This window comes from Mobula birostris, chromosome 1 (genome assembly GCF_030028105.1).
Source record: "Mobula birostris isolate sMobBir1 chromosome 1, sMobBir1.hap1, whole genome shotgun sequence".
NCBI lineage: Eukaryota > Metazoa > Chordata > Chondrichthyes > Myliobatiformes > Myliobatidae > Mobula > Mobula birostris.
Genome location: NC_092370.1, coordinates 33,948,774 through 33,961,498, shown reverse-complemented (window position 1 = coordinate 33,961,498; position 12,725 = coordinate 33,948,774). Strand labels below are relative to the sequence as shown.

General features: G+C 38.1%; 1 protein-coding gene across 2 annotated transcripts in view; it reads left to right on the top strand.

Annotated features, from left to right (window-relative positions):
• Nucleotides 1-12,725, top strand: part of LOC140195096 (potassium voltage-gated channel subfamily B member 2-like) — a 341,942-nt gene that overhangs the window by 749 nt on the left and 328,468 nt on the right. The window lies entirely within an intron of this gene.

Sequence of the window (12,725 nt, the reverse complement as noted above, 5' to 3'; positions counted from 1 at the left end):
CAACCGTTTTCCATTTCGTACCAGGAAAAGTGTTGGTGCAAGCGAATGGTAGGAACAGCGGTGAAATCTGTTGTCATGGTGATTTGAAGGCTTGTAAATACTACTTCAGTTGTTGCAATATTTAATATTTTAAATGGAAACTACGCAGTTTTTCAGTGGAAGGCGAGAAAAGTTAAAGTATGCCGAAATGATTCGTGTGATTATTTTGATTATTGCAAGAAACAAAGATATGTTTATATAATTATGTGGTTTACAATTCAACTCATTCGTCTATATCTTTCATTAACATTGCGCTAAAACTTCAGTACACTTGTAAGTGCGTTGCAGTGCTAATTACAGAACCTGATGTAATTACAAACCGGATTGATAGAATGAAGACGAGAAGATTAAACGTTTGTTTTACCGTGGAGATTGTCATCCTTGCGTAAGGACGATATCGGGAGAGTTATGAATTGGCCCTCGTCCTTAGAAAGCCGTTTTATTATCTGTTTTCATTGTGTAATTTCCTATGTTTGTTTATTTGGTTTCATTTACCCTGGTCCATAAAAGCAAACAACAATTTTCTCAGCTAATCATTCATATTAAAATACTGTACGCAACGTCTAAATAATTAGATGTTGGGCGATCTTGGTACAATTCAACATTCATTGTATGCTCGCTAAAATGGGCATTGTAACACTTAGATACACCTTTTCTCATTGAACAAAGAAAGAAATGAATGGCTAATGAAAAGAACTCAAGTTCAATTCTGGAAATAAAGAATACTGACTAATTTGCTGCTGTGGTTAGGTGTGCTTTCTTCGCTTAATTTAAAAGCTGGCAATGGAATGAAGGGTGGGTGGTTTGAAAGTAAACAGGGATGAAATCACAGGGGAAACCATTGCTAACAGTTTACAGCTCATAATATAACTTTGCCTTAATTTCTTTATATAAAATTTGCCAGTGGTTTCTCAGTTTTTGCACTGTTAAGTCATCCTTACCCCCGTTCTGTTGTTGCATTCTTACTTCTCTACAATACTGGGTATATTACACTGGTGGTCTGCCAGCAGTGGGTTCAGGATGTGATTTACATTTGATAATACTCCTATTATGTTACTTGCTTGATAATATGTCATGGCCAACAGAAGGTGGCTATGAGCAATTTGCCGACAGTTTTTTTTAAATGTTTTGGCAGCACAGATGGTGATATCTGCTTTGTCAAAACACACAGGCAAAAACTGGCTAACTTTATAAGGTACCCAGAAGGCCCACCTTACTGCCTGAAAAAAAATTGTATTGATACCCCACTAGATTTATAATCTATATTGTTCTTGCTGAAGTGGAAAGCCCCACTGGATGAGTCAAAAATACAGGTTGGCAGTCTACAACTACGGTTATTTTGCAGCTAATATTTCTAACCTATTATTTATGAAAGGGGTTCCTCTTGTTTATGCCATGGACTTCTACCACTAACCAAGAGGTCCTTGGGCCCCAGGTTGGGAGCCCCTGATTGCATTGCACAGTTGCTACCCAAGTTGTGATATCAATTATGCATTCATGCAGATCACAGTAATGTTGATCAATAAGAGAGTGTGGAACATAAGAAATAATAAGAGGAATAGGTTATGTGATCTATGAGTTCCATAATTTGGAGGCATTAATGTTGATCATGTGCCTCCAATAATTTTTCCAATTATTCCCCATATCCTCTGATTTCCATTAGTGTCAAAACTCTTACTAACTTTTGAAATAGGCTCAATTAGTTTGCATTGCCTATTAAGGCAGAGAATTCCATATATTTTTTCTGCATATAGGAATTTCTTCTTTTCTCAGTTCTAAATGATGAAGCCTTTTATCGTGATACTTTATCCTCTTGTTCTGCAGGCAGAAGAAACAACAGTCTCTCCTAGAATCTTCTATGCCAGAATAAGATCAGTTCTTATTTCTCTAACCTCCAACAAATATAAACCAGTTGTAAATATATACTACACTGACACCAGAACAAATACTGTCTTTTTCAAATATGGAGATCAAAAGTATATATTATTCAAGTATGATCTGCACACTTTCTTCTGTGCTCCAATTGTCTTGAAAAAAGAGCTATATTCAATTTTTGATTTAATTTTCAATTAATGCCTGTTTTACCTGCATGTTTACTTTTAGTGTTTATGAACCAGCACATCAAAACCTCTATACTACTGTATTTACTAATTTTCCACCATTTCAGATCATCGTTTTTCTTATTCTTTATCATGCATTAGCTTCCAGAGGAAACCACAGGGAGAACATATAAACACCTCAAATATAGTACAGAAGATCATGATCAAACCCAGGCAGGAGCAATTAGGCAGCTGTGCAGTAGTAGTATTATCTAAAATAATCTTAAACGTATTAATAATACCTTCTGAGCCTTGGCTTCCCCATATTAAATAATGTTCAATTCCTGAATGAAAGAGGAATTCATCTTTTAATCTTTTCATTTTGCTGTCTTTTTGTGGCACTGCTTCATAATATTTGAGGTCCTTGATGTTGAACGAAGTACTCAATGCATTCCAGAATTCAAGTAGCTATATTTAATATCACCACACAGTTGATTTTTGAAATATCTAATAATATCTCCAAATCTCCTGTGATAATTGTATTATTCTTATGCTATTTAGTTTATTTCTCTAATATCATGGCATTATATTTGCTATTAATGTTTGTCATTCAGCTGCCCTCCTTGCTCTCCAACTTAGACACCGTTATTTGTTCTACAAATACCTTTCCCTGATTTGTTGCTGCATCTGCAAACTTATCAGGTCTGTTCCATCTTCAAATTACTTAAATAATTTGACAGGGCAAAAGATGAAAACGAGTAAGGCTAACTGTTCCTTGAGCTTGCTCTGCCATTCAGTAAAACTGTGCCTGATTTTGAACTTTGCCTGCTTTCCCCCCCATTTCCTTGTCGTTTGATTCCCTTCAATGTAGAAAAAGAATAACGTCAACTTTTAAATTTTCGCTCACTGAAACCTGCAGCCGAATGTCATAAATGGTTGAACCCTTTTCCTGAGATAATTTCATGATGCTAGATTCTTCAGCTTGAAGAAACAATTTTTCAGCATTTATCTTTAGAATTGTATGTGTTGTAATGAAATCACTTTCTAAACTCCAGTGACTATAGCCTAGTGTTACTCAATCTCTTCTACAATTCCTTCACCTCAGGAATTAATCTACACCATTTGCAAGACATGTATACCCTCTTTTGGGTATGGAGACCAAAATTTGTCAATTAACGTAATACAACAGGTCTACAGTGGATGAAATCTCACTGGCTCCCCACATGACCTTTGACAACCTGAATAGCAATACCTAAGTCAGGCTGCTGCTTATTGTTTACAGCACAGCATTCATCATTATCATCCCAGCAGTACTACTCAAAAACACCAAAGCCTGGGCCTCTGTAGCTCTGTTGATTTCCTCATCAGGAGATCACAGTCAGTATGGATCAGAAATAACATCTCCTTGCTGATGTTCAAAACTGGAGCACCTCAAGGCTAAGTGGCCATTACTCTACACTCATGGCTGCGTGGCTAGGTGCACCTCAAACGCTATCTATAAATTTGCTGATAACACAACTGTTATTGGCAGAATCGCAGATGGAGACAAGGAGGAGTACAGGAGAGAGATAGATCGGCTGGTGAGCGTGTCACAACAACAACCTTGCACTCAGTGTTAATAGGACCAAGGAATTTATTGTGGACTTTAGGAAGGGGAAATCAAAGGAGCACACCAGTTCTCATTAAGGGATCAGCGGTGGAAAGGATGAGCTGTTTCAGGTGTCAACATCTTTGAAGATCTATCCTAAGCCTAACATATTGATGCAATTGCAAAGAAGGCACATCAGCGGTTATACTTCATTAGGAATTTGAGGAGATCTGGTATGTCACCAAAGACTCTAGTAAATTTCTACAGATGTGCCATGGAGAGCATTCTAACTGGTTGCATTACCGTCTGGTATGAAGGAACACTGCACAAGATTGGAAAAAACTGCAGAAGGTTACAAACTTAGCCAACTCCATCAAGGGCACTAACCTCCTGAGCATCGAGAACATCTTTAAAAGGTGATGCCTCAGAAAGGTAGCATCGATCATGAAGGACCCCCATTACCCAGGACATGGTATCTTCTTATTACAACCATCAGAGAGGAGGTACAGGAGCCTAAAAGCTCAAAATTGAACATTTTCTGAATGGACAATGAACTTGAAGATTATCTCGTTCATTTTGCTCTCTTTTTCTGCTAATTATTTAATTTGTAGATAGATAGAGGGCCGAAGACTTTTGCACATGGAATGGAGAGCAAGTTCGTAAATCTAGAGGGAGCAAAGGATGTTTAGATTGTTGAGGGTGGAGCATCAAGGGAGTGGTGTGGGACAGATGGCAGAGCAGGAGTACCAGGAGTGAGGGGGTGACATTGGTGTAGACACTCCCAGCCCTGAGTCTCCAGATAAGGTCATTTAATTCCAAACAATTGCTTTATTGATCATTACAGACTGTCTCTCTGGTGTTTCCCAATCCCTCCCCTCTGACTTCCCCTTTCCCCAATCATGATTCCCCTTTCCCTGCCCACTATCCATTCTCAGTCCACAGTAGACACCCATATCAAAATCAGGTTTATCATCACTCACATATGTCATTAAATTTGTTTTTTTTTTGCAACAGCAGTACAGCGTAATACATAAAATTACAACAGCTCTATGCAAAAATCTTAGGCACCCCAGCTATATACGTACGAACGTTTGTGTGTGTGTGTGTATATATATATATATATATATATATATACACACACACAGTATATACGTAATTAATTGTTTTTTTATGTATTGCACTGTACTGCAGCCGCAAATCAAATTACATGACATATGTCAGTGATATTAAACCTGATTCTTATTCTGATTCAAATCCATGATTGATCTAATGAAAGCAAAGTAAGATTGAATTTCACGCCTCTTGCAATGAAGTCAAATATGGTTTTCAAAGTATATTGTGTGCCTGCATGTTCACTTTCTGTGCTTCATGAAATAGTGAATCCAACATTTCTAGCTGCTCATAATCTGAGGGAATGAGTTGGATCATTTCTTTTTCTCAACAAATTGTGTAATTTTTTTTATCCACTGTATATTTTTTTGTGACAGCTTTCATCTCCCCTAACTAGCTCTGTATTATCAGCAAATCTAAATAATTTTTTAAGGTCTGAAACACTGAAGGCTGCTATTTAAACTTCATGTTTTATTTTGTTCTTTAACTCGTGTATTTGTGATAATACATTATTCACTACCCTCTGAGAATTTATTTGTGCAAAAACTTTTTGTGTAGAACATTATAAAATAACTTCTGAAAATACAAATATTTAAACTCAAAAGGTTGCTTATCAACCATACAAGCTAGGGTCCTGTTGCACTGTTATATTTATCACATGTGAATTCCTTTTCATAAAATAAATTGACATTATCTAAATACATTGGACTCCATTGTGCTGAAACCAATTTTTTTAGACCATAAGACCATAAGATATAGGAACAGAATTAGTCCATTTGGACTATCGAGTCTGCTCTGCTATTTCATCACGGCTGATCCAATCTTCCTTTCAGACCCAAACTCCTGCCTTCTCCCCATATCACCTCAAGCCCTGACCAATCAAGAATCGGTCAACCTCTGCCTTAAATATACATCAAGACTTGGCCTCCACAGCTGCCTGTGGCAAAGAATTCCACAAATTCATCATTCTGGCAAAAAAAATCCTCATATCTATTTTAAAAGGATGCCCCTCTATTCTGAGGCTGTGTCCTCTGGTCTTCAACTCTCCCACCATAGGAAATATCCTCTTCACATCCATTCTATCAAGGCCTTTCACCATTTGATAGGTTTCAATGAGGTCACTACTCATTCTTCTGAATTCCAGCGAATACAGGCCCAGAGCCATCAAATGCTCTTCATATGACAAGCCATTGAATCCTAGAATCGTTTTCATGAACCTCCTTTGAACCCTCTCCAGATTCAGCACATCCTTTCTAAGAAAAGGGCCAAAAACTGGTCACAATACTCCAAGTGAGGCATCACCAGTGCTTTATAAAGTCTCAACATTACATCCTTGCTTTTGTATTCTAATGCTCTTGAAATGAATGCTAACATTGCATTTGCCTTCCTCAACACAGACTCAATCTGCAAATTAACCTTTAGGGAATCATGCACAAGGACTACCCAGTCCCTTTCACCTTAGTTTTTTGTATCTTCTCTCCATTTAGAAAATAGTCACTCCTTTCATTTTTCTACCAAAGTGCATTACCACACACTCCCCAACACCGTGTTCCATCTGCCATTTCTTTGCCCATTCTCCTAATCTGTCTAAATCCTTCTGGAGCCTCTCTACTTCCTCAGAATACCTGCCACTCCACCTATCTCTTCATATTGTTTGCAAACTTTCCAACAAAGCCATCAATTCCATCACCCAAATCATTAACACATAACGTAAATTGAATCGGTCCCAACTCAGACCCCTGTGGAACACTAGTAGTCACTGGCAGCCAGCAAGAATAGGCTACCTTTGTTGGCACTCCTTGCCTCCTGCCAATCAGCCACTGCTTTATCCATGTTAGAATCTTTTCTATAATACCATTGGCTCATTAAGCAACCTGACATGTGGCTTCTTATCAAAGGCCTTCTGAAAATCCAAGTACACAACATCAACTGATTCTTCTTTGTCTATCCTGTTTCTCCACACTTGTCTATCATTGCAATCCTACAGTCACATTTATCACCTATGGTGCCTGTGTAATTTATTTTACTGAAGGCATTTAATCCTTGGATGTACCAGAAGACAGAGTGGTGAACAAATGGCGACCAGGTGGTAGAACCTAATGACCAGTGTATTTGTAAATACTGTCAAAAGTTTATTATGTTTGAAAAATTATTTACAGGAGCTGGTCATCAGCTTTAATTACCTTTCCCTGATCTAATTACCCTTGACAAGTGATGATGAGCTGTTGCTTTGAACCAATGGGCGAAGATAAGCTTACAAGGCTGCTGAGTAAGGAACTCCAGCACCTGCACCAATGACAATATATTACCAATAGTATGTGGCCAAGTAAGTTGTGTTGTTCCCATGTGTTTGCTCTTATCTATCTTGATGGTAGAGTTTGCAGGTTTTGGAAGTGCTATCAAGGTAGCCTAGATAAGTAACTGTAATGTATTTCATATGTGATAATCTCTTAAACCACTCTGTATTGGAAATTTGTTTTGAAAGTATCTTTGCTTTACAGAACCTTTTTACATGTGTCTAAGACTTTTACACAGCACTGTATGTGGCTGGTTCAGATGAGTTTCTGTTCAGTTGCATATTGATAGTTGGAGATAAACCATTGAATAACAAGGGAAGATGATAGGATTGATATTGGTGATAATTGTTATCGATATTTTCATAGTATGAATATTACTTGCCAACTTTCAGCCCATGCCTGAATGTTGTCTAGGTCTTGTTAAACACAGGCAGTTTCATTTGCTAAGGCACACAACATGCTGGAGGAACTCAGCAGGTCAGGCAGCATCAGTGGAAATGATCGGTCAACATTTCGGGCTGGAACCCTCCGGCCCGAAACGTTGACTGATCATTTCCATGGATGCTGCCCGACCTGCTGAGTTCCTCCAGAATGTTGTGAGTATTGCTTTGACCCCAGCATCTGCAGAGTATTTTCTGTTTTCATTTGCTAAGGAATAGAACATGGAATTGAAAATAGTACAATCATCAGCAAATAGCCCCACTTCTGACATTCTGGGAAAAAAAGAAGGTAATCGATTAAGTTGGGAGAGGTGTGACTCCAAACCAATGGAGTATTTTACTTTTCTTATCTCTAGATTTCATCTCACCAGGATATTTTAATGTTATACTTGGTTAAATGCTGTCTTGACGTAAAAGGCAATCATTCTCACCTCGTAACTGAATTTAGTTTTGTGGTCCATGTTTGGAGCCACTGTAATTGGTCCCGTCAAAGTCCAAACTGGTGATTGGTGAGTAGTTTGTAGGAGAGAGTATAAATATTATTTAATAGCATTGTCTATAACAGCTTCCATCACTGTGGTTGAAAGCAGACTGACTGGGCAGTAAATATCTGGGTTAGATTTGCCCTGCTTTTTGTGAACAAGACATTGCCAGACAATTTTCTGTTTGGCTAGGTAGTTGCCAAGTTTTTAACAACAGAGCTTTGATCTGGTTCATTGATGTGAGATTGTTCAATTCTGTTTATTACAAATTAATTTTGTATTTCTAACATTCACTTAACTGAAATATGCCTTTTGACTGTGTGTTTTACATCCTGTGTTTTTGCTCATTTTTTTTGTTGGCGTTTGCGCATTTTTTTTGCACATGGTGGGGGGGTGTTGATTTATTTTTCTTTGAACGAGTTCCATTGTTCTTTGTTTTGTGACTGTCTATGGAGAAGATGAATCTCAGAGTTGTATATTGTATACTGCATACATTGATAATAAATATACTCTGAATCCTTTGAATTTAAGCTTCATTAGGCTTTCACCTCAAAATTTTTAGGTATGAATAGTATTACTTCTGACGCAGATGTATTGAATACCAGAGACAGAGCAGAGCAGAGAATGTGAGGCATTGAATTGCCATTATGTACATTGAAGTTTGATCCAGCCCATTATGAATTTCTCAGTGTTAAATTCCACATTCTTGATAATGGATTCCAGTGTCATGTTGACAGTTGATTTGGTTAATTGGTCTATAACTCTCGAATTTCTCTCCCACATACAAGCAAAGTTAGGTTATTTAGCACCTCATCTGTGTTATCGTTCAATGTTAGTGCCACCTTCTTGCACTACCATATAATCCTTGATTCCTTTAATGTGTACAGGTGTGTTGATATTCTAATGATTACAGGCTGGGCCTACTTAATCTCTGATTATTTAATAAACTCATTATCCCTGCAACCTGAAGGACTTCATTCTACTTCCTCTATCATACATATTCTTTCTTAAGTAGGAAATCCGGTCTGGGGTACAATATTGCTGCTGTCGCACAGGGACTCTACATAATAAGAACAAGATCTCTTTACCCTCATGCTTAGATCATCATGGAATAAAGGCCATTATACTGTTTGCCTTCCTAGTTGCTTACTTCATCTGCATGCTAACGTTCAATGATTTATGTACAAGAAACATTGAGGTCTCTCCCTATATTTGAAGGATACATTGTATTCTTTTTTGCCGAAGTGGATGAGCTCATATTTTCCCATATAATATTCCATCTTCCGTGCCCTTCATATTCTCAGCAAACTAACATCCCTCAGTCTTTCTCCATGTTTATGAAAAAATGTTTCTACTTGTTTAATATTCTAATTTCATTTTATATTTTAATCACTGGCCAACTTCTTGACCTCCACTCCTGTACATATAGGTAATGGTAAAAGACAGTCCGTTGCCTGGTAATTTCGAAATTGTAAAGGATGAATACAGGACTACAGGTGTTGTGTTTGAATATATGCAGTATACGGAATACGATAGATGAACTTGCAGCACAGTTACAGATTGGCAGGTATGATATTGCAGGCGTCGCTGAATCGTGGCTGAAAGATTATAGCTGGGTCCTTAATGTCCAGGGATACACACTGTATCAAAAGGTTAGGCAGGAAAGCAAAAGTATTGTGTTGCTCTGCTGGTAAGAAATGAAATCAAATCTTTAGAAAGAGGTGACATAAGATTGGAAGGTGTTTGATCATTGTGGATAGAGGTAAGGAACTGCAAGAGTAAAAAGACCCTGATGGTAGTTGTATGCAGACCCCCAAACAGTAGTAAGGATGTGGCCTACAAATTACAAGAGGAGATAGAAGATGCATGCCAAAAAGTTACAATAGTCATGATCAAATTCACCTTGAAATTTGAGAAGGAGAAGCTAAAATCAGATGTACCAGTATTACAGTGGAGTAAAGGGAATTACAGAGACATGAGAGAGGAATTGACCAGAATTGATTGGAAAATAACACTGGCAGGGATAATGGCAGAGCAATAATGGCTGGAATTTCTGGAAGCAATTCGGAAGGCACAAGATATATACATCGCAAAGAGAAAGAAGTATTCTAAAGGAAAGATGATACAACCGTGGTTAACAAGGGAAGTCAAAACCAACATAAAAACAAAAGAGAGGGCATATAATAGAGCAGAAATTAGTACGATGTTATAGGATTGGGAAGCATTTAAAAACAAAAGAAGGCAACTAACAAGTCATTAAGAAGGTAAAGATGAAATATAAAAGTAAGCTAGCCTATAATGTTAAAGAGGATACCAAAAGTTTTTTCAGAAGCATAATGTGTAAAAGAGAGGGAAGTGTTGATATTGGACCATTGGAAAGTGATGCTGGATATGTAGTAATGGTGGACAACAAAATGGCAGACAAACAATAAATATTTTGCATCAGTCTTCACTGTGGAAAACACTAGCAATTTGGTGGAAGTTCCAGGTGTCAGAGGTCATGATGTGTGAAGTTACCATAAATAGAGAGAAGATCCTTGAGGAACTGAAATATCTGAGGTAGGTAAATCACCTTGATTCGATGGTGTACACCCCAGAGTTCTGAAAGAGGTGGCTGAAGAGATTGTGGAAGTAGTAGTAATGATCTTTCAAGAATTACTAGATTCTGGAATGGTTTCAGGAGACTGGAAAGTTGCAAATGTCACTCCACTCTTCAAGAAGGGAGAGAGGCAAAAGAAAGGAAACTATAGGCCAGTTAGTCTGACCTCAGTGGTTGAGAAGATGTTGGAGTCAATTATTAAGGATGAGATCTCAGGGTACTTGGAGGCACATAATAAATTAGGCCATAGTCAGCACGGATTCCTTAAGGGAATATCTTGCTGACAAATCTGTTGGAATTCTTTGAAGAAATAACAAGCAGGATAGGCGAAGGAGATTCACTTGATGTTTGTACTTGGATTTTAAGAAGGCCTTTGACTAGGTGCCACATATGAGGCTGGTTATCAAGCTACGAACCTATGGTATCACTGGAGAGATTCTAGCATGGATAAAGCAGTGGCTGATTGGCAGGGGGCAAAGAGTGGGAATAAAGTGAGCCTATTTAGGCAGCACACATCAAAGTTGCTGGTGAATGCAGGCCTCTTCTTAGAGATGCTGCCTGGCCTGCTGTGTTCACCAGCAACTTTGATGTGTGTTGCTCAAATTTACAGCATCTGCAGAATTCCTTGTGTTTGCCTTTTTAGGCAGGCTGCTGGTGACTAGTGGTTTTCCAAAGGCGTCTGTGTTGGGTCTGATTTTTTTTTACATTATATGTCAATGATTTGGATGATGTAATTGATGGCTTTATTGCAAAGTTTGAGAATGATATGAAGATGGGTGGAGGGGCAGGTAATTTTGAGGAAGTAGGGAGGCTATAGAAGGACTTAGATGGTTTAGGAGAATAAGCAAAGAAATTGCAGATGGAATACAGTGTTGGAAAGTGTATGGTCATCCACTTTGGTAGATGAAATGAAAGGGTTGACTATTTTCCAAACGGAGAGAAAATACAAAAAAACTGAGATATAAAGGGACTCGGAAACCCTTGTGTAAGATTCCCTAAAGGTTAGTTTGCAGTAGTCTATGATGAGAAAGGCAAATGCAATGTTAGCATTCTTTTCAAGAGTACTAGAATATAAAAGCAAGTATGTAATGTTGAGACTTTATAAGGCACTGGTGAGGCCTAACTTGGAGTACTGTGTGCGGTGTTTGCCTCCTTATCTTGGAAAGGATGTGCTGAAACTGGAGAGTCATAAAGATGATTCCAGGATTGAATGGCTTGTCAGATGAAGAGTGCTAGATGGCTCTGGGCCTGTAATTCACTAGAATTTGGAAGAATGAGTGGCGGCTTCATTGAAACCTATCGAATGGTGAAAGGACTTGATAGAGTGGATGTGGAGAGGATGTTTCTTATGGTGGGAGAGTCTTAAGACCAGAGGACACAGCCTCAGAATAGAGGGGTGTCTTTCAGAATGGAGATGAGAAGGAATTTCTTTAGCCAGAGAGTGGTGAATCTTTGGAATTCTTTGCCACAGGCAGCTGTGGAGGCCAAGCCTTTATGTATATTTAAGGCAGAGGTTGACAGATTCTTGATTGGTCAGAGCATGAAGGGATACGGGGAGAAGGCAGGAGATATGGGCTGAGAGGAAAATTGGATCAGGCATGATGAAATGGCAGAGCAGACTTGACGGGCCAACTGGCCTAATTCTGTTCCTATATCTTATGGTCTTATGGTCTAATTTTGCTGTATTGCCATTAGATGCAACTTTTTTGGTTTTGCTATGACTGTCACTCCTTTTCCATGTCTTTTTTTTAACCTTTTGATCTGTATTCAATGTATTAATGAATTTATGTAGTTTGATTATTTGCATATTTGCCTCCTAGATGAATTTGGAGTGAAAATACACTTCAGAAAATTGACAGCATAAGAATCAATTCAGATAATCTAATACAAAATGGATGTCTGGTGTTGTGGGTACAGGATGTGAAAGTTCCAACTTATGATTTTAAAGAAAAGGGCATTATCCCCATTGTTTGAGGAATCCACACAACATGATTGATGCTTAATAAATAAGAGTCCTTTTCTGTTATGCTCTGTTTTTTCTTGAAGCTTTTGCCATTTGGTGGTGCTCTACAGTCCTATATTCCATAGTTGATTTTCCAACAACTCCTCAAAATTTCCTTTACCTATCTCA